The 21,076-nt window shown below is 38.9% G+C and overlaps 1 protein-coding gene across 1 annotated transcript in view; it reads left to right on the forward strand.

The window, feature by feature from the left end:
- Positions 1 to 21,076, forward strand: part of TPRG1 (tumor protein p63 regulated 1) — a 477,906-nt gene that overhangs the window by 58,475 nt on the left and 398,355 nt on the right. The window lies entirely within an intron of this gene.

Genomic DNA, 21,076 nt, shown 5'->3' on the forward strand with positions numbered 1-21,076 from the left:
AGTAGGTTGTCTGTAAAGGTGATTTACCCAGGATGTGGCTAACTTACAAGAGCTGTATTTAACACACACACTCAGCCTTTATCCCTGAGGCTGGAGAAGAGACGGATGATTTATGCTTTTGCTGCTCAGGCTGAATTGGTGAAATGGACCTCAAAGTATATTAACTAGAAGGCCTGCTCGGAGACACTGAGAAAGGCCCACATGTGCAGAGACCAGTTCACAAGCAAGATGTAGCAAACTCAGACTGAGGAAGTTCCATTTAGACAATTCTCTTTCTCTGAGCAGATCTAGTTTTCCCCCTCTGGGTACTAGCATTGAGACGTCAATGGTCATGAGGGTGTCCCGAGGCAGATACGCACCAGTTTTGACTCTATCACTTATTAGCTCTGTGACCTTGGGCTAGTTATTCAATCCCCTCAAACCTCCATTTCCTAATATCTAAAATGTGGATAATGATATTTCCAATTCACAGGATTGTCATGAGGATTACATGAGATAGTCTCAAGTGTTCACATAGGTGGTCTCAAAAATAGCAATGAGACTAATTAATATTTACTGAATACTTCCTAGGTACTAGTCACAGTTCTAAACACTTCACATGAATCAATTGAATTAAATACCTAAAACAACTCTATGAGATAAATAATATTAGTGTTTTGATTGTAGAGGTGAGGAACTTGAGGCACAGAGAGGTTATATAATTTGCCTAAGATCATATAGCCAGTAGTTGTGTACCTGGAATTCAAACCTTGACAGTCCGGCACCAAAGGGACTTACAGGTGAACTATTATTGTTATTGTATTCTTAGAATAATACATAAGAACAGATAAGATGTTGTGTAAATTGCATGCAGAGTAACTAATAATTTAACAAACATGCATTGAGGAAGGGGAATTTTTCCAGCTTCAAGCTAAGGATTCAAGGCTCAGAATCCTAGGGTGAATGTAGGGAGTTTGAGTTGCTAGTATCTAAAGTCAAAGGCACATAAGCAGGAGATGAGGCTGGAGAAGTACCAAGTCATGAAGATCTTGTAATAAGAAATTGTGATCTGGAATTTCATTCTATTCTGTTGTGTTTTTTTTGTAAAGGCAATTAACTAGTCCCAGGAAGGATCCTTCAGTTATATAAAAGTTTGTTTTATGAAATGTCATGGCTCCATTCATAATTTTGTCTTGTTCTTCCAATTGGTATGTACAACTTTCAGAGCTCTCGTATTTGGAAGGCTGGAAGGGCCCAGACTTTGAAATAGTGTCTTATTTTCACTGTTTTTGTTTTGTTTTGTTTTGTTTTGTTTTAAACTAAAGCTATATAAAGCTTGTGGTTTAAACAGAATAAATTTCTAAATTAAAAAAAGAAATTGTGATAAGGAGCCAAATCTTACCCTATACTTGAAGAAGAGTCAAGAAAGGGTGCGAGTTGGAGAGAAGGAGAGTCTGGTCCTAGTCACTTCTTTTGCAGCCCTAGACCCAGCTGTGGCTGAGGTTTTCCTTTGAACTCTCTCCCTAGTTATGTACGTTACTGCTTTTTCTTTGCTTGTGCTAGTTTGAGTTGGATTTCTATCACTTGGAATGTAAAGAATCTTGACAAGAATGAGTATTTTAGGTAAGAAAATATGAAGGCAAGATTTAGAGCAGGGGTGGTATAGACCAAGTCAAGACTATAAATTAGAGAGCTAGTTAGTGAGTAAAAGAGGCTGTTAGAGTCCAATGAAATTCTTTTAGAGAATTGTCTCTCTTATGTCATGTGTTGTCTTGGAAACCCTGTTATCAAAGAGCTCCCCCTTCTTTTGGCCAAGGGATGCATCTGTGACAAATGTAGGCAAAAAGACCCTTTCTACTGGTAATTTGAGTCCTAATAGTATAAACCAAGGATAGGAAAAAGAAAAGTTTCCTGTCCATTCATTTCGGTGGCAAGCTGATGAAGCTCTCAGGATGTTTCTCCTAGTAAGACTTCTGGGGTTGTCTGTTTCTGACCTATCAAACCGGATTCTTCCACCTGCTAACCCCTTTCCCCCAATTCTGTGAGTAATCCCTCTTCTTATATTCTTTTTAAGTATCTTCTTAAGTTTCAGTTAGTTTATCTTGCTTATAGTCATAGTCTCAAAGAATACAGAAATTGATCCAGGAAGTGAGATGTTGTAAGCAACTGACTAAAAATTGTAGAACCAGCTGTGTTGGATGAAAGGCAGAGAAGGCTCCTTTGTGTTCTGGGAAATATGCAACACTTTTCATGATGTTAGAGTCTACTAGCTGTTTCTTGTGACCTTCAGCAAAGCTCTATAAGAAAGAAACCAACAAAGATTAAAGTTGGCCTACTGGTGGAAAGAGAATGATACGTGGACAAGATGGCCTCAATTCTGTTCCTCCTTGCTAAACACACCCAGAAGCCATGTAAACAATATAAGAGGCAACCAAAAGGAGATCTCTTAAAGATGGCAAGAAAAGGCAAACAGGTTTAGGGGCCCAGCACTGGAGGGGAAAAAACAACAACAACAAATAGTGCCAAGATTCCTTCTATCTCCCACCAGAGGGAAAAAGGAAGCCCAGAATTTCCTGACCTCCAGTCTAGCAGCAAAGGCATCCCACATAGGTTCCTTCCTTCCAAGACTGACAACATAAAGTAAACTGGACACCACCAGCCAAAGGGATTGATTTGAAGTTCTTCCTAACTGAGCTTGAGAATTTCTTCTCCTGCCCTGGGACAAGAGAATGAATGGGTAGGACCAGGAAGAAAGACCTATCCAAAAGAAGAGTGATGGCCTGGGAAGCCTGAGATTCCCCTTTCCTTACCCAGACCCTAAGAGCCTGAGATTCCCCTTTTCTGCCCAGAGATAGTGGGAGAGCTAGGATAGCATGGGTAGGGGGACCATACCACAACAAGTGCCTGGTCGGGAAGCCTCTTCATGCCAACACACTTGAGACTCTCCTTTTTCACCAAGAGATCCTTAGTGGTCCAGCCTGGTGAAATTTTTCTACCACTTCAGGCAGCACCAACAGGGACCAGTGGGAACCCCAATAACCTCACATAAACCAACCAGACAAAAATGACACTGAAAATATTATGAGAATTACACTATCATTGGAACCACAGACCAAGAAAGTAGGCCAGGACCTACCTGCATGCTTAATCTAAGCAGAGTAATAAAATTAAAAGATTTAAATAGGATACAGATTCACCTAACATAATTGACACAGTGTCTAGAATACAATAGAAAATCACTCATCATACCTAGAATTAAGAATAATCACAACTTGAATGAGAAAGACAACCAACTGACACCACCTCTGAGATGAATCAGACGTTGGAATTTTATGACAAAGATTTTAAAGCAGCTAAATAAAAATGACTTGACAATCAATTACAAATTCTCTTGAAACAAATGAAAAAATAGAAAACTTCAGCAAAGAAATGGAATTTATAGAAAGGAGCCAAATGAAAATTACAGAACTGAAAAATACAATATCGGACATTAAAAAACAAACAAACCAACCACAAAACCTTATTGGCTGGACTCCATAGTAGCAGGGAGGTGATGAAGAATAGAATCCATGAACTTGAGGACAGATAGAATTCTCCTGGGGTGCCTGGGTGGCTCAGTCATTAAGCGTCTGCCTTCGGCTCAGGTCATGATCCCAGGGTCCTGGGATGGAGCCCCGTGTGAGAGAGAGCTTCTCTCTCTCCCTCTTCTGTTCCCCCTGCTTGTGCTCTCTCTCTCTGTCAAATAAATAAATAAAATCTTAAAAAAAAAAGATAGACTTCTCCTAATCTGAATAATGTAAAGGAAATTGACTGAAAAACACAATATGACACAACAACACAGAGCCTCAGGACCTGTATGACAATAGCAAAAGCAGCACCATTCACATTATTGGGGTTCTAGAGGAGAGGAAAAGAGAATGAGGATGAAGGAAAGTCAAAGAAGTGATAGCTGAAAACTCCCCAAATTTGGCAAAAATAGAAACCTATAGATTCAAGAAGCTGAACAAATCACAAACAGGATAAATCCCCCTCCCCCACATCAATGCCAAGATACAGTATAATTAAACTTCTGAAAACTAAAGACAAAATTTTTAGTTTTCAAAATGCATCCAAAATCTTATGCAGCCAGAGAAAAATGAGGCATTACTTACCCAAGAACCCTAATCGGAATGGCAAAAATTTCTCACATGAAGCCATGGAGGTCAGCAGGAAGAGCCTTAATATTTTTCAAGTGCTAGAAGGAACAACGGTCACCTGAAATGACATGTGAGTCGTTTGAGAAATATGAGTACACACAATCGACTATAAATCATCACTGATGATTGAACAAAAATTCTAATATCATCTAATACTCAGGACAGTAATATTTATTTATTTTAAATTTATTTTTATTATTTTTTAAAATTTCTTTTTGAGAGAGGGGTGGAAGAGGGTCAGAGAGAGAGAATCTCAAGCAGACTCCATGCTGAGCACAGAGCCAGACTCGGGGCTCCATCTCACACCCCTGATATCATGACCTGAGCTGAAATCAAGAGTCACACGCTTAACTGACTGAGTCACCCAGGTGCTCCAGGACAATGATACTTAAAAGTGGGGAAGGCAAAGGGACCTACATGGAAGAAAAGTTACCACATCTCACTTGCAGCGGCAAAATGTTGGTGCCAATAGAATGTGATACGCTATCTATATTTTTCAGTAAGAGTTCCCGTTGCTTCATGTCCTTACCAGCATTTCATGTTGTCAGTGCTATGAATTTTGGTCATGCAATAGGTGTGTAGTGGTATTTCATTTTAATTTGCATTTCCTCCGTAGCGTACGATGTTGAGCATCTTCTCTCTCTCTCTCCCTCTCTCTCTCTCTCCCTCAGTCTCTCTCTCTCTCTCTCTCTCACACACACACACCACAAATAACCACAAGTAAAATGGGGCAATCTGAATAAGATTGGTAGACTGTGTCAATGTCAATATCCTGGTTGTGATATTATACTATAATTTTGCAAAATGTTACCACTGGAAGAAATGGGAAAAGTGTCTGAGGGATATCTGTATTATTTCTTACAACTGCATATGAATCAACAATAATCACAATATTAAACAATAAAAAAGAGAGACAAAGAGAGAATGACAATATAATGTTGCTAAGAAAATCCTACTTACAGCCTGAAATCTAAGATGAACGAACACCCAGGTATTCCAGAATCTTATGGTATTGGAAAAACAGATTTTCCCCCCAATCTATACTTAGTGTGAGCAAAGACAGTGACCCAAGAAACAGCAGGAGATTGAATTAGGGCTTGAAGTTTGATGCCCTGGGTGGCCATTGTTTTAAATTGGTCTTTGACTGATGAGACTAAAACTCAAAAAAGGAGAGTGCCTTGGGGAGAGCCCCTGGAAGCCCCGGACGGATGAGCTGGCCAAAGCAAGGACTCCAGGCAGGGACTCCAGGGCATTCCTGCTCAACAGCTTCGCTGTGTGCCGTCAAGCAGCCACTCTGAATGTGGTTCCCCACTTCCACCTTTCCCAAGTGGGAATTTAAAGCTAGCCATGGACAATTCAGTTCAATGAGCCAATACATTTCCTTTTGGCTTAAACCAAACCTTACTTTGGTTTGCTATCATTTGCAATTGAGAGATTGTTAACAGTGACTTTATCTACTTTATGCTCAGCAATGTGCAGGTTATATTCACGTACACACAGAAGCATTGCAATGCAGAGGCACGTATCCACACGGTGGTGTTCGCACAGGTGCACAGAGGCATGAACCTACACCTAGCACCAGTGTGCATCTGTACACACACACACACACACACACACACACACTACTGAAGGAGGCAGTCACACAGGTACAGAAAAGTTCATTCATGGTGACGTCTGTGTGCATACAGAGTAATGTCCCAAGAAGAAAAGCTATTATGAGTCACCCTCTGCATCACACCTTTGGGCATATTATTAGCCTCAGAGTATTCAAAGGCAGAGATGATGCACTTAGTGCAATAAATTAATGAACAGAGCTCCTTTTTTTTTTTTTTTTGTTTCAAAAGATGATGTGGGATTATAACATAACGAAGGTTTGTTAGGTTCAAATCTGCTAATTAGGTTGTGTGCTCAATTCAATAGAGCTTCGGTTCCCACAAATACAATCAGGACCTGGATCTCTATGAAGGAATCTCCATGGAGCCGGGTTCAGGCAGGCTGCAGACTGCGAAGAGCCTGGCATCATCTCTCTCCCCGCTGGCAGACGCATGAAGAATGAAGCGAAGCCTCAATTCATTGAGGGGCAGTGATAAGGGAATGTGAAATGTTGGCCATACTGGGCTTCATGACCCAGATGGGGATGGAGAGGGAAAAATGAATATTTAATATTCTCACCGAACTTGGATTCTCCAATATATAGAGGAAGAGGCATAATAAATGGGCCTATCATCAAGGATTTCCCTTCTTTCATCAATGTCTTGAGGAAATTTAACACTGATACAAAACTTTTACCTACAGATCATATCCCAGGGTTATCAATTGTCCTATGATGTCCTGTGTCACTGGTGTTTTCCCCCAGCTCAGGATCCAGTGTGGGCCCACGCATTGCCTTTAGGGGGTCGTGTCTTAATTTTCCTTTAATCAGGAGTGATCTGCTCTGCTTCTTGTTTTTCATGTCATTAAGAATTTTGAAAAATACCAGCCTGCTGTTGTAAAGATTGTCCCTCAGTGTGGATTTTTCAGATGTAGCCTCCTGATAAAATGCAGATATTCCTTTCTGACTCATTTACTTTACAAATGATACTGTGTCTTTCCTGGGGCATCACATCCAGAAGCACGTGATGCCTGTTGGCCCTTCATTGGTAATGTTCATTTTGATCACTTGTTGAGAATGTTTGGTTTCTCCAGTTTTTCCCCCCCCTTTTTTTTAAGAGGTGTGGGGAAGGAGCAGAGGGAAAGGGAGAGTAAGAATCTCAACCAGACTCACACCCAGCATGAAGCCCGACACGGGGCTCAGTCTCACGACCCATGAGATCATGACCTGAGCCAAAATCAAGAGTTGGACACCTAACTGACTGAGCCACCCAGGCGCCCCTTCTTATTAATTTTGACATTCATATTTTCCTAGATTTTAAAATGAGAGCTCTTTCAAGCAGACTTCTGTGTATTGGCATGTAACTCTGTGTTTTTTAGACACTTTTTTACTTTCTGACACAAGGTGTTCCACATTTATTTTGTACCTTCTCTGCCCGGTTCTTGAGTTAGCCATTTTTCCAAGGAGAACTGGTCTCTTTAGTAACTAATTTCTTTAGAAACCAGGATCTGGATAGTAAGTGTGTTCATTGCTATGGGAGCTTTTTTTTTTTTTTTTTTTTTTTTAAGATTTTATTTATTTATTTGAGAGAGAGAGAGAGCACAAGCAGGTGGAGGGGCAGAGGGAAAAGCAGACTCCTTGCTGAGCACAGAGTCCTACGTGGGTCTTGATCCCAGGACCCTAGGATCATGACCTAAGCTGAAGGCAGATGCTTAACCGACTGAGCCACTCAGATGCCCCTGCTTTGGGAGCTTTAAGGTCTTTCAGTGGATAGGCCTAGGAAATATGAAATCATGAATTTAAACTGGTTCCTCCAATTCCATTCCACCCCCCACAAAGTCCTTCCTTGTCTTTCCCATTCCATATTTGTATTTCCTTCCCCCCAGTTAAGAGCTCTATTTCCCAACAATGTCAATGTTATTTACTCTTTTGTTCAATCCTGCAAAACACAGAAATTACATCAATATTGCTATACTCGCAATGCTATGAAAAAAAAAACAATTAAAAACAATTTAAGATTTTCTTGCAGTTCTTTTGTTCTTTTCTTTTCTCTTTAGAACAAAGTCCCGTATCAAAAGTTACTTGAATAGCTAACTCTTCCCTCACCCTTTAGTGTATGTTATTCATACATACTTATGTTCTGTTTCTATGTGGTTATTCTGTTTTCTTTCCATCTTTGTTGATTTCATTATTTTCTGTTTTATCCTTCCCATGTCTCTTTTAGGAAAAGTAAGCACAGATATATGTTATTTCTCCTTCTTTCTCATCAAAATGTAAACGAAAGTAATATATGTATGTTGCTGTAGATTTTTAAAAAATAGTGTATATGCTAACATTACTTCACACTCCCTTTTTTATACTTATCAGTACATACTGATTATACTCCATATTACTTTATATAGTTTACTCTTACTTTTGAAATAAAATTGTGAATTACCAGTTATTTTTCATCAGTACTTTTAATATAGTATCCTATTATTTTTTGGAATCTCTTCATGCTAATGTGAAATCTGCCATCAGTATAATTGTTATTTTTTGTGGTACTTGGCCTTTCTTTTAGTTCTTGAAGTTCTGCCAATTCATTAAGATGTGCTATGGTGTAGATTGGTCTTTATTAATTTATATTGATATTTAGAGTTTTTTTATTCTAAGGATTTATTTTATATATATATATTTTGAAGTCAGGAAACCTCTGTGATATTTTTATTTTTTTTCCCGTCACTTTCTTCTGTAACTCCTATTAGATCTATGTTGGAACATCTCAATTTATTCTCCATGGTTCTTAACTGTTCTTCCATATTTCTATTTTTTAAAAGTCTCTGTGCTGTTCTCTTTTCAACTCTGTTCATTTATTGCTCCTATTGTCGTAGCCGCCTACTCTTGTATTATTCATGCTTTTTCATATCTTTGGATCATTTTAATTATGTTATTCTTTCATTTATCTCTGACTATGCTAACATTCTTATTTGAAAGTTTTTGTCGTACTTTCTCTTAAAATTAATTTCACACGGAGTGAATTCATGGTCTAGTTGTTGATTTCATTTGCTGTCTTTCTTATCTCTAGATGTTTTCATCAGTTTTAAAATGTGGACGGATGTCCCCATTTTGAGTCAAAGGGATTACTTTTGTCTCTCTCCCTCTCTGGTCAGTAGTTTGTAGTCTTACAAACATTTGAAGCTACCTCCCCTATAAACCAAGTCCTGAACCTAATTTTAAAATGGCATGTTGGGGCTTCAGTTCTATGGTGATTTTAGAGATACTGAAATTCAATCTTTGAGTCAATGAGTTGTCTAGCTCAGTTCCACATCAGGTGGTACTTTTATAGTCCTACTTCCTTGGGTCCACAGCCTCCTATAAATCATAGTTTCAGGGATAAAATTGGCAACCTTTTCTTTTTTCTCTGTGTCCTTTATGCTTGAGGATACCCCCACACATAGCAAATCCCCAGCCTCAAGCAGTGAGCCTAGTTTTTTTCACCCATTTGCAGGAGCAATATTATCCCATTATTCTTTGACTTCTAGCTCTAGGGGCCAGCAGGTCTTCTGTTTCAACCCCCTTCACAATATAGACTTCTGTTCTGTTTCTGAATATAACTACATATTTATTATCTTCAGTCCCAGCTTTCATTTGAGGATATTAAAATGCTAAGTTGAAATGACTAGTCTACAGCCACATGGTTAATGAGTGAAAGCACTGGACGCAAATCCAGATTTCTTGGCTTTAGATTCCATAATTTTTTAGTGACTCCAAGCAGCCTTTCTGTTGGCTTTTATTTTCCCATCTAGTATTTTTCCAAACTTCTATTGAGTTTAGATTTTTTTCTTCTAATTTAGACTGTAAATGAAATGAGAGCACCTTTTCTCTCTAAAGGCATCAGGTTACATAGAAGGGAGCTTAGGCTTTTGTAGAATTACCTGGGTTCTGCTGTTGGCCCGAGAAATTAGTTAAGTCTCTGGGCCTCAGTCTTCTCTTCTACAACACTAGGTGGTTTGGCTGAGGAGAGCTCTAAATTCCCTTTCAGCTATAAAGGTCTTGGAGCGCACTTTTTGTCTGTCCCATTGGTCTCAGCAAGCTTAGGTTGCTCATTGACTACCACTTAAATTTTTACTATATGTGCGTTATCTGTCACTGTTCTTTATAAGAAGTACTCCTTGGGAAAGCAATGACAAATCAGAATGGGCTCATCAGCATGAATGGCTGGTTAGTGAGTGGTTGATTGGTTCTATATGGAACTTTGCTGTTAATCTCTGGGCTTAATGGTCTCACCTTCCCCTTTACGAAAACATAAGATTATTACTGGGGGGGGGGTGACAAGGTAATGTAACTAAGCAACACCTGCCCAATAATTTCCAAGAAAATGCTAATGGGCCATTTAGGTAAATCTATCACTGTTTATTCTGGAAATAATAGATAAATACCTGAACTATCAAATTAATAGCTAAATTTGTGGCATTGAATCAGATTACAAAAGAAGTTAAAATATTCTATGAAGACAAATGGACAAACACTTCACAATAGACTGTATATAAATAGCCAATAAACACATGAGAAAGTGCTTATTGCAAAGTAAAACCACAATAAGATAAACTACAAATGGCAGAAATCGAGAAGACCAATAGTAAATGTCAGGGATGATGTGGAGCAACTGGAACTCTCATACCTTGCTAATGGGAGAGTAAAATGATACATGGCTATGGAGACGTGTTCTTCAATTTCTTATAAAATCAAACATGGATGTACACTATGACTGAGCAGGTCTACTCCTAGGTATTTATTCAAAATATAGGAAAAATAAGTCCACAAAAGACTTAAACAACAGTGTTTCTAGCAGACTTCTTAATAAAAGCTAAAATCAGGGATGATAATATTATTATTAAAGACTGGAAAAGGATATAAGAAACTTTCCTCGGTGATGAAGATATTCAGTATTTTGTTAGGGGGAGTGATTATACAGGTGTATAAAATTTTCAAAACGCATGGAACTGAACACTTCAGATCTGTGCATTTTATTGTATGTTAATTAGACCTCAATTAAAATGTGACTATAGAGAAATTGATAAATTCCAGGCTCTGAATCTAATTGAGCCTATCTGCTGCTAGAAAATATTCACACCTCACACTTTTCAAGCACTCAGTATGGGTTAGTTATCGATCTGCATTGAAATGCAAAATATCTCTTATTTACTAGATATTTTCTTGGACTTTGTTTTAGTTTTGGAACTGAGAGATTGCACTGTCAACCTTAAACCTGAACTGATACAAACATATAGTGCTTCAAATTTAATGTAGGGTGCATCAAGCAAAGCCAACACCCCTTCTCAACAAAGATGATCACGGTCGTTTGCCCATTAATCTGCTTTGAAGAGCGCTATTGGTCTCACTATGTTTCTCCTGTGTTTCTGTAATTAGACTGTCTTACAGATACATTCTTAATTTTCCATATACCTCTTACTGAATGAGGGGAGGAAAGAAAAAATAAGATTAGCAATGAAAGCTCTTATCTCTAGCTAGATTGTGGTCTAAAGTCCTTTGTCTCACAAAATCTGGGAGCTCTTCTGTTCTTCAGGGCTGTATGGAGAACAATGGTCTGGAGGTGATGGATGTATCTTGCTGCATTATGGACTTAGTAACTCATGGCTCTGAATTAAGGCATACTTGGATTTAAATATCATGGTCTCACCACAAACCAGTTGTGTCACTTTATTTATTTTTATTTTTTATTTTTTTAAGATTTTATTTATTTATTTGACAGAGTTAGAGACAGCCAGCGAGAGAGGGAACACAAGCAGGGGGAGTGGGAGAGGAAGAAGCAGGCTCATAGCGGAGGAGCCTGATGTGGGGCTCGATCCCAGAACGCTGGGATCACGCCCTGAGCTGAAGGCAGACGCTTAACCGCTGTGCCACCCAGGCGCCCCAAGCTGTGTCACTTTAAACAAATTTTCAATGTCTCTGAGTCTATGGTTTTATTTATTTAATTTTGTACAATAATAATATGTAATATATATGACGATATCTACCGAAAAGATTTTGTTTTTACGACTTTTCGTAAAGCAGTAGTGTGATGTTTGGTATGTGGTAGGCAGCCATATTATCATCATCAATGCTGTACTGTTATGGTTTGCTTACTTGTTTGTGCCCCAAGGATCTGGGTCCTTGCTTGCCTCTGCCATCTTTGGCCACATGATTTTGGACGGATCATTAATTGACCTCTCTGGGCCTTATGTGGCTTTGGGGAAGATTAACCAAGAAAAGATGAACGTGTGGAGCATGACGCTTGGCTTGATGTCAACTTTCTTGAGTTTTTTTTTTTTTTAATATACTGTGTCCAGGAAGGCAAAAACCTAGAAGCATGTGAGGCTTCTTGTTAGAAGGCCAGGCAACAGTTGGTGAATTCTGTTGACTAACTTCTCAAGGCTACAGGCAGTCTTCTGGCCTTGTCTGTACACATCCATGTTAATGGAATCTCTACAATTGACCCCAAGTCCATCATGTACTTGAGCTACAGAGACAAGTACTTTCAGGTGTCCTGCCACTCACTGCGATTTGGTCGGACTGGTTCTGTTTCAAGCTTTACAATTTACCTTGAATTTCTTTGAGCTGGAAGAGATAAATTCCAGGGGTTAGAAATGCAGCTGTAGTAGCCATCAACTATGTGACTGACACTTAAAAAGTCCAGCAAATTAATTCCAAGCATCACAGAATATTTGCTTGCAACATCCCCGCTGCATTTACACGTGCACATACACACGCACACGCACAGCAGCTATCTACCTGCATTTGTGTCCAGCCAAATGCATAGCTGGGGGAAGAGAGATGAAATCTGGGTGGGAACCGAGTCTGGGGAAAAGAAGGACAAGGAAAAGGGGGAAGATGGCAGGCCTATTTCTTATATTTTTCCACTGACTGGGTTTGAATGCCTATAATTAGCGTGGGCTGTAGAGGGAGAGGGCAGGCGGAAGCTGGCGGGTCTGTTTAAAAAATATTTTGTGAGATTCTTGGCACAGGCAGAACCGCTGGGGCCCAGGTGACCAAGGGTGGCACTGAGCTGGGGAGGAGGCTCTTCTCACTGACACCGCCTGGAAGCCAGCACAGCCGTGGAGCCAGAGACCTGGAAACTTTGACAACTTTGGCCTGGACGTTGGGTTCTAACAGGGGCTGGAGCAGCAGCGGTGAGGCTTCTCCTGGGGGGTTCGTGGGCAATCCAGGAGACCTAGCAGAACCCAGAGAAGGAGAGGGAAGGCCAGGGCAGGTGCCTCATGGTCACTGCAGCTGGCTGACTAGTTCATGGGACAGTTGCATGGTCTGTCCAAGAACCCTCAGAAACAGCTGGAACAGGGGGCAGGAGACTTAAATTTTGATATCAGCTTTGCCTTGGACTTACTCTTGTGCCTGCGACAAGTCATCTTCCCTTTCTAGATCTGTGTTTTGCCATCTGGGAAGTGAGGGTTTGGGGTTTCATCTGAAAGATCTCTCTCAGGTCTTATTTTCTACCTCCTAACTATATTATTGTATTGTCACTATATTAAACAGATATTTTCCAAGTGCCTATGTCAAGTTTCTGTTGACAAATTCTAGACAGAGAATTATAAGCTTGGGATGTGTGGCAGGTCCAGCTGCTTTATGTTGTTGTTATTATTTGTGTCTCTCTTCCTACCAAATAGTAGGCTCTTTAGACAAGGAACGATATCTGATTAAGCCCACTTCAGCCATTGCTGTAGTCAGAGCACATTCTGCTGCAGGAGAGCCTGCTGCTATATGGGAAACATTGGTATACTGCGTCCTGTGTTTTACCCAGGAAAAAGCAGATTTTTAAAGGATGTAACCAACTCTAATTGTTACATTGTATGACTTTTATCATAGAGCCTAGCATATAGTACATACTTTAAATATTTGTTAAATGAATAAATGAATGAAAACAGTTGAACCACACACTTTAAATCTTTATGGTGAGGAAGCATTATTCTCTGAATTATAGAACATTTATCTTCTTTATTTTCAACTTCCCTCTGCTTTTCTGATACTGGAAGTTTATTTACAGCTTTAATACCATGAATCTTAGCGTTTTTAAGTATATCACATCCTCTGAAGTTCTCTTGACATAAAAAAATGTGTTGCTTCTCCATTGGCTACCAGAATTGGAAAAGAAATCAAGACAGGTAATATACGCCAAGAAAATTTGAGAGACTTCTCCAGATACCCAGAGGAACATTTTAATGCTCACAGTAAGTCAGAGCCATTGTTTGAGGATTCCAGTATTTTGACTCTAACAAAGAGAAGTCAGGTTCATTCTACTTGACCTTGACTCTAGTATTAGTGTTGTTTCCCCAAATCCCAAGTTTATTTCGGTTATTTATAAATGTCTTTAAACTGTTAATAAAACATCTCTGTCTCCATACGGTCAAGCCATTTCCTACACCTAATCTACATACAGAAGCTATTTGGGACTTAAGTGTGAGGTGAGGGAAAGGAAGAAACATAAGACTTTTAAGAACCTCTCAGTTAGTGAATTATGGGGGGCAAGTTAGTGTCACTTACTTGCTGTGACACTTGAGTAAAGAAGTTCTCTTTTTAGGACATAAAATTCTTCTTTAAAGTGAGGTGATTGGACTAAATTGCCACTAAGGTCTCTCCAAGCCTTAACATATTCTTTCTCTCTTCTCTCTCTCTCGGAAATATTCTGACTTCTTACAAAAGCTACAATTAAGATGTTTTAATTTGGATTTATTTCATCTGTGTTCATAAGTCCAATTGACTGCTTTGGGGTTTATTTTCCATGGTTTAATACTAGGGTTTGTTAGTTTTATGGAAGCAAATGGGAACGCATCCATTAAAAAAAAAATAAGAATATTTCCTTAAATTTTAGGAGAGATCATCTATGAAATCAGCTGACATTGTTTTAATGGGAAGATGGAAAGATCTCTGATTTTTTTTCTTAGTTTTCTCTTTTGATCACTTGCTGTTCAAAATTTTCAAGATTCTTTTGTAATCTGTTTGGTAACTTATAGTTTCCCAGGATATTATATTTTCCATTTTGTCTAGATTGCCAAATTTACTGGAAAAAAGCTTATAAATAGTATCCTCTTAATTTAAGGAAGATGAGTGATATTACCAATATGGAGGAGATTTTAAAAATATTAAGATATTGCATAACTCTAGATAATAGTAGCAAAATATGTTTCAACGTGTATGTCACAAAAGACTGCATGCTGTCTGAATCCATGCATACGTAATTCTAGAAGGGACAAAGCTAACCCATAGTGACAGAAAGCACACGCACGGTTACCTGGAGCTGTAAGGGGCGGTGGTGGGAAGTGGGAGATGCATTGGATAGGAAGTGGTACAAGGTATTTTTGGGGTGATGAAAATGTCCAATATCTCAGTTTTGGTGATAACTAAATGCTATTAAAAATATTAAATATAAATTTTTACCTTGTTACACTGGCTACATCTCACAAGTTTTGATACGTAGAATTTTCATTGTCATTCATTTCTAAGTAGATTTGATCAAAAGCATTATTTAAAATAATACTTAAAAATTTCCAAATATATAGACTTCCCTTTGTTTCTTTTTGAAGAGGATAGCTACATTTTGCTTTTAATTTCTAATTTTCATTGAGGTCAGAAAAGCTGATCTAAATATATATTGCTTTATAGAATGCACTGCAATTTATTTGTGTCTGATAAAATGTTGATAATTTATATTTTTCAGTTGAATTGTTCAGGTATTTACTTGGCTTTGGTCTACTTACAACGTCAGTTACTAAAAGAGATGTATTGAAAACCTCCACTAAGTTTTGGCTCTGTCATAGTTCATACTTTATATGCTTTGAATCTGTGTTATTAGGTACATCAGAGCTTAATAACAGCTTCATTTTCCTGATCGGTTGTGTCTTTTGTCAGTTGGAAGTACTCCTCACTGATATTTTAAAATATTTTCATCTTGACTTTTTTCATATTATCATTAACACCCCTGCTTACAGTTTCAGCATTTTACTTAGTGTATCTTTCAATTGGATTAAATATCGTTTTCAACCCTTTCTTAATCTTTTTGTTTTAGGTATGTCTTTTGTAAATGACATGCAGCTAAGCTTCATTTATTTATTTAATCTGATTTCTAATGGGAAAATATATTACACATTCTTTTACTTTGATTAATGACACTTTTGCAATTGTTTCTCCATTTTACTTTACATTTTATATTTACTTTACATTTTCTATTTCTATTCACTAGTCCTATTTACTAGAATGTCCTATGAGCTGGCTTGGCACCCCAGCTCTGTCACACTAGATGTTTGACAGTGTTAAGTTACGTAAATCGGATGTTCTTCAGTTCTTCAACAGTAAAATGAGAATGACTATTATCACACCTAATTCATGGACTTGTACAGATTAAGGAAATTGTGATATATAAAGTATTCAAAATTAGGTCTCAGAAACAGTGAGTACTGAATAAATGTTAGCTACTTTATTATCATTATGCCATTCATCTCTCCACTTTTATTTGTTGAGTTAATCAAGCTTCCCTTCCACCCTCTTTCTTCTAGTGCTTTGGAAGTGGAATATCTAATTTTTATTCTTCTAACTGTTACCTTTGTATATGTGACACAGTATTTTTAAAATCAACTTTAAGAGGCATCACTTACCTATGACGTCATGGACACATTTTTTTTTTAAGATTTTTATTTTTATTTATTAGAGACAGCCAGTGAGAGAGGGAACACAAGCAGGGGGAGTGGGAGAGGAAGAAGCAGGCTCATAGCAGAGGAGCCTGATGTGGGGCTCGATCCCATAACGCTGGGATCACGCCCTGAGCCGAAGGCAGACGCTTAACCGCTGTGCCACCCAGGCGCCCCCATGGACACATTTTAAGTGTGTATTTTGATTAGCAGTAGCGTCCACAATAGCCAAACTATGAAAAGAGCCCAGATGTCCATCGACACACGAATGGATAAAGAAGATGGTGTATATTTCTCATCCTTCAAAAAGAATGAAATCTTGCCATTTGCAATGACGTGGAACTAGATTATATTACGCTAAGTGAGATAAGTCAGTCAGAGAAAGACAAATACCATATGATTTCCCTCATATGTGGAATTTAAGGAAAAAACCCTGATGAACATAGGGGAAGGAAAGGAAAAATAAAATAGGATAAAAACAGAGAGGGAGACAAACCATACAAGACTCTTAACTATAGAGAACAAACAGGGTTGCTGGAGGGGAGGTGGGTGCGAGGATGGGGTAACTGGGTGATGTGTATTAAGGAAGGCAAGTGATGTAATGAGCACTGGGTGTTACAGGCAACTCATGAATCATTAAATTCTACTCTGAAATTAATAATATACTATGTTATCTAACTTGAATTTAAATAAAACAAAAAAGGACAAGTTTATATTTAATAAATTTTAATAGCATTTAGTTATCACCAAAACTGAGATATTGGACATTTTCATCACCCCAAAAATACCTTGTACCACTTCCTATCCAATGCATCTCCCACTTCCCACCACCACCCCTTACAGCTCCAGGTAACCGTGCGTGTGCTTTTTGTCACTATGGGTTAGCTTTGTCCCTTCTAGAATTACGTATACATGGAATCAGACAGCATGCAGTCTTTTGTGACATACACGTTGAAACATATTTTGCTACTATTATCTAGAGTTATGCAATATCTCTAATCTTCCTTAAATGAGAGAAGAACCTAAGTAGTTTTTCCCTTCCTCTGCCTCCTGCCACTTTGAGATTATCTGGGACTTGAGTTATATTTAGCTATAAATATTTTAAAATTATGCATCAAGAGTTATTTAAACCTAATCTAGGTTTTCTACTTACTTTCCACTCTTTCTCATATCTTATATATTATTTATTCTTTGGGCTTTATACATTCTTTCAAATGCCTACACACACCATCCCACCTCACCCCAATGAGGATATGACGGTAATAAATTTTCTGAAACTTTGTGACCCTAAATATGTTTTTATTTTGCTCTTTTATTTTACTGGTAGTTTATATACTAGGTACAGGGTCTAAGCAAATTATATTTTCCTATTTTCTCCTAACACCCGGTTTTGCCAACGAGAGCTCTGATGCAGTGCGGAAGGAGACCACCTCAGATGGAGTTTTTTTGTTGCTGTTATTACGCAGAATACAGTTTTTTTATTATGATATTTTAGTCACTTTTCACTTAGTTAAATCTCTTTCTGCTTTTCCATCCATTCATCTTCCTCCCCCTCTCCAACCAAGCCCGTTAACACAGTGCCTCACCAATGGCAATGAACATACACATCCCTTGTGGGGCTTGTAAAACTACAGGTACAGTTTTAGTCATTCTGGGGTGAGGCCTGACATTCTGCTTTTCTAACAAGTTTCCAGGCTGTGGGGATGTAGACCACACTCTGAGGAGCAAGCCTCTAGCTGCCAAGTCCTTGAGGAAGTGATATTCTCCTTAATCTTCCTGAAGATGGTAACTGGTGATCTTAAATGTCTTCCTCTTTGCTCTCTATATTAACGCTATTTCTTGAGTGTTAATACTTGTATTTGTTACATTGTGGCTCCCCTTTTGCTGTTGGTTTTTCTTAAAAATTTTTCTTTTCTTTGTTTTTTTCCTTTCCTTTTCTCCCCCTCCATTTTTTTTGGGGGGGAGGGTGCTGAGGAGGGGCGGAGAAGAGGAAGAGAGATAACCTGAAGCAGGCCCCAAGGCCAGCACGGAGCCCAATGCAGGGCTCCATCTCAAAACCCTGAGATCACAACCAGAGCCAAAATCAAGAGTCAGAAGCTTAACCAGTTGAGCCAGCTAGCACCCCTCCCCCTCCTTCTTTTTAAATTCCTGGTTGTCATAGTTACCTATTGTTTACCTGTTTCTGTGTCTGTGGGCAAGGAGCAGGCAGGCTGTTCAGAGGAGTGCATAGTAGCTGGGAGAGCGGGTTCCTCTACCCCTTTCACTTCAGAGCTGAAGTTCATTGCTTTAGCCTATGGGCAAAACCAACTACCAACTGTTTAGTACAACCTGGGGGCAGGACTGCCCAGCATAACTAATAATTGGGATGGAAGTAGAAATAAGGAAATCGGCATTGTTGAGTGCCCACAGCATACAAGGCACTGGTCTATATGTTACAGGTATGAAATCATTTAATGGGTGGAACTCGACAAGCTTTGAAAATCTAAACCACCTCAACTCTTCCTCTCTGTGTTGTTAGTTAACTCTCTAACTTACTTAGATTGAGGAATACAATTTCTCTTTACTTTAATCATATCGTCTTTTCCTTCTTCAATTCTGAGAGTAAATGAAAGGATGCTGAAGAACCAGAGATTTGTCTGTATGAAATTGTTCAAATATTCCAAGATAATTGGATAATACCTCAAAGTTAAAGCCCATATAATGGCAAGTGCACAGAGTAAAGAGAATAAGAGAGATAAAGGAAAAGAAGAGAAAAAGAAATAAAATACAGAAGTCGGAGAGAAATGATGAATAAAGAAGAGATAGGGAAAATGGGAAATAGAACATGAGTTAGGGTAAACCTTGCACAATAGGGGAGAATTTAGCTGCATTTTGCTTGGTGTTAGTTTTTGACCTTCCTTAAATGGTTTCTAATCTTTGCAAACAAGATTAGTTGAGTAGCCTTCAACATTCAGAAGGAGTTCTCACTGTAGTGACCTTACAGACATAATCCGGAAGAACAGGAAGAATATTAATTTTGGTTTACCAAAAGGCAGATTTTCATAAGTTTATTGGAGAGATGTCTTGTTCTATGTTGTATGGATTGTTTCTGAGCTGAATAAAATGGTCTCTTATTTTGTGGGCTTACAGTGATTTTTATGGGCTATTTACATAGATGCCAAAGAGGAAACCATTTAAATCTTGGAACCTGACTGATTTGAATTTGTAGCTTAATGTGATCTTTCTTCTCAAGGATTTTTCCTATAATTTTCAGGATGTGGATGGACAATGGAAAGACAGGTGAAGCCACCTGTGTTTTGGGTTCGGGCCACTAATTTACAATATGTGCATTCTGGGAAATTTTAAGCTCACACTCTTAAAAAAAATGTTTCCTCTGTTTTTAAAGGTATTTGGTAAAGGAAACACAATACCAATTTTCCATATTTATCAAAATCTGTTTCTTTAAAGTGAGATATTTTCTGTGCCTCTAGGAGGCATTCTAATTGTCTTTAGTTACGATCAGACAGTGTTCCTCTTGGTAAAGAGAGCAGCCTAATCTACGGGGCATGGTCAGAGCAGCCCTTGGGTTATTGGCTGTGTTTAGGTCTACCTCCTTTTAATCAATTGTTCATTTTTCATTTTTTCACTTGAGTCTCCCTCGAAATATGGCCTCTGAACACAATGAGGGCTCCTACCCTGGCCTAGCCCTACGCTCAAGCCTGCAGACATAGAAATCTTTCTTCTAAGTCCCTGAGTTCAAGGGTCACCAGAGGCCTGTAGTGAGACAGATCTGGAGGTAGCATCCCCCAATGCATTATGTGTGCTGTGACGGGGTTATGAGAAGAATATCCTATGAGATCGGTGGAGTGGGGGCCTCACCACCTGAGTAAGTAGAAGTCCAGGCCAGGCAACCTTGCACCTGGATCTCACAAGAAGAAAGAGATTCTCCAGTACAGTTAGTCCTTTCTTACCCTTCCTCAACCACTCCATAGCTGCCCCGTCCTGCCCCCCCAACTCTACCACCATGCTGAACCCTCCACCTTTAAAATTTCTTTATGAACAAAAAAATACCTAGTCCAAGTGCTCTGAGGTTCCCCTTATGTGGTGCTTAGGAAGTCTTGGGTTGACCAACTGCTTCAGGTCCTTGGGTTTGGAGTTCAACTTGCTATTTATGCGGCTGAAATCCCTCCACCTCCTCACTGGCTCTCCTTGCATCTTAAGTTCATGTCATTTGTTCTGGTGATGGCACTAACGTTCACCCAGGTATAATTGATTTTCTCATGATGTCGCTTGTATTGACAGCCAATCCCAAAAAGAGGAAGTGTTTTCAATGTGGGCATTTTTAGATGTGATGGGTAGGACTGCATCTCTGTGCATGTCGGTGCTGATAGGGTGGAAAGAGAAGTACAGAATACCCCTTCTTTAGGGCTGGTAATCCCTTGCTGTCATCAATCACCTTTCTCCTTGCTCTAGTCGAGGTGGGAAGCAGGCCCATCCATCCTGGAGGAGCATAACACGTGATCTTAGGAAGTGATTGACATCAGTTTTGCAGATGGTCCCTTAGTTCCAGGGCATCATATCAGTCTTGTGTCACACGTATTGATTGTAGCCTTTCTTACAGAGATTCTGACTCACGACTAGGGTACCAATGCAAT

The sequence above is a fragment of the Ursus arctos genome, unplaced genomic scaffold (genome assembly GCF_023065955.2).
Source record: "Ursus arctos isolate Adak ecotype North America unplaced genomic scaffold, UrsArc2.0 scaffold_4, whole genome shotgun sequence".
Classification (NCBI taxonomy): domain Eukaryota; kingdom Metazoa; phylum Chordata; class Mammalia; order Carnivora; family Ursidae; genus Ursus; species Ursus arctos.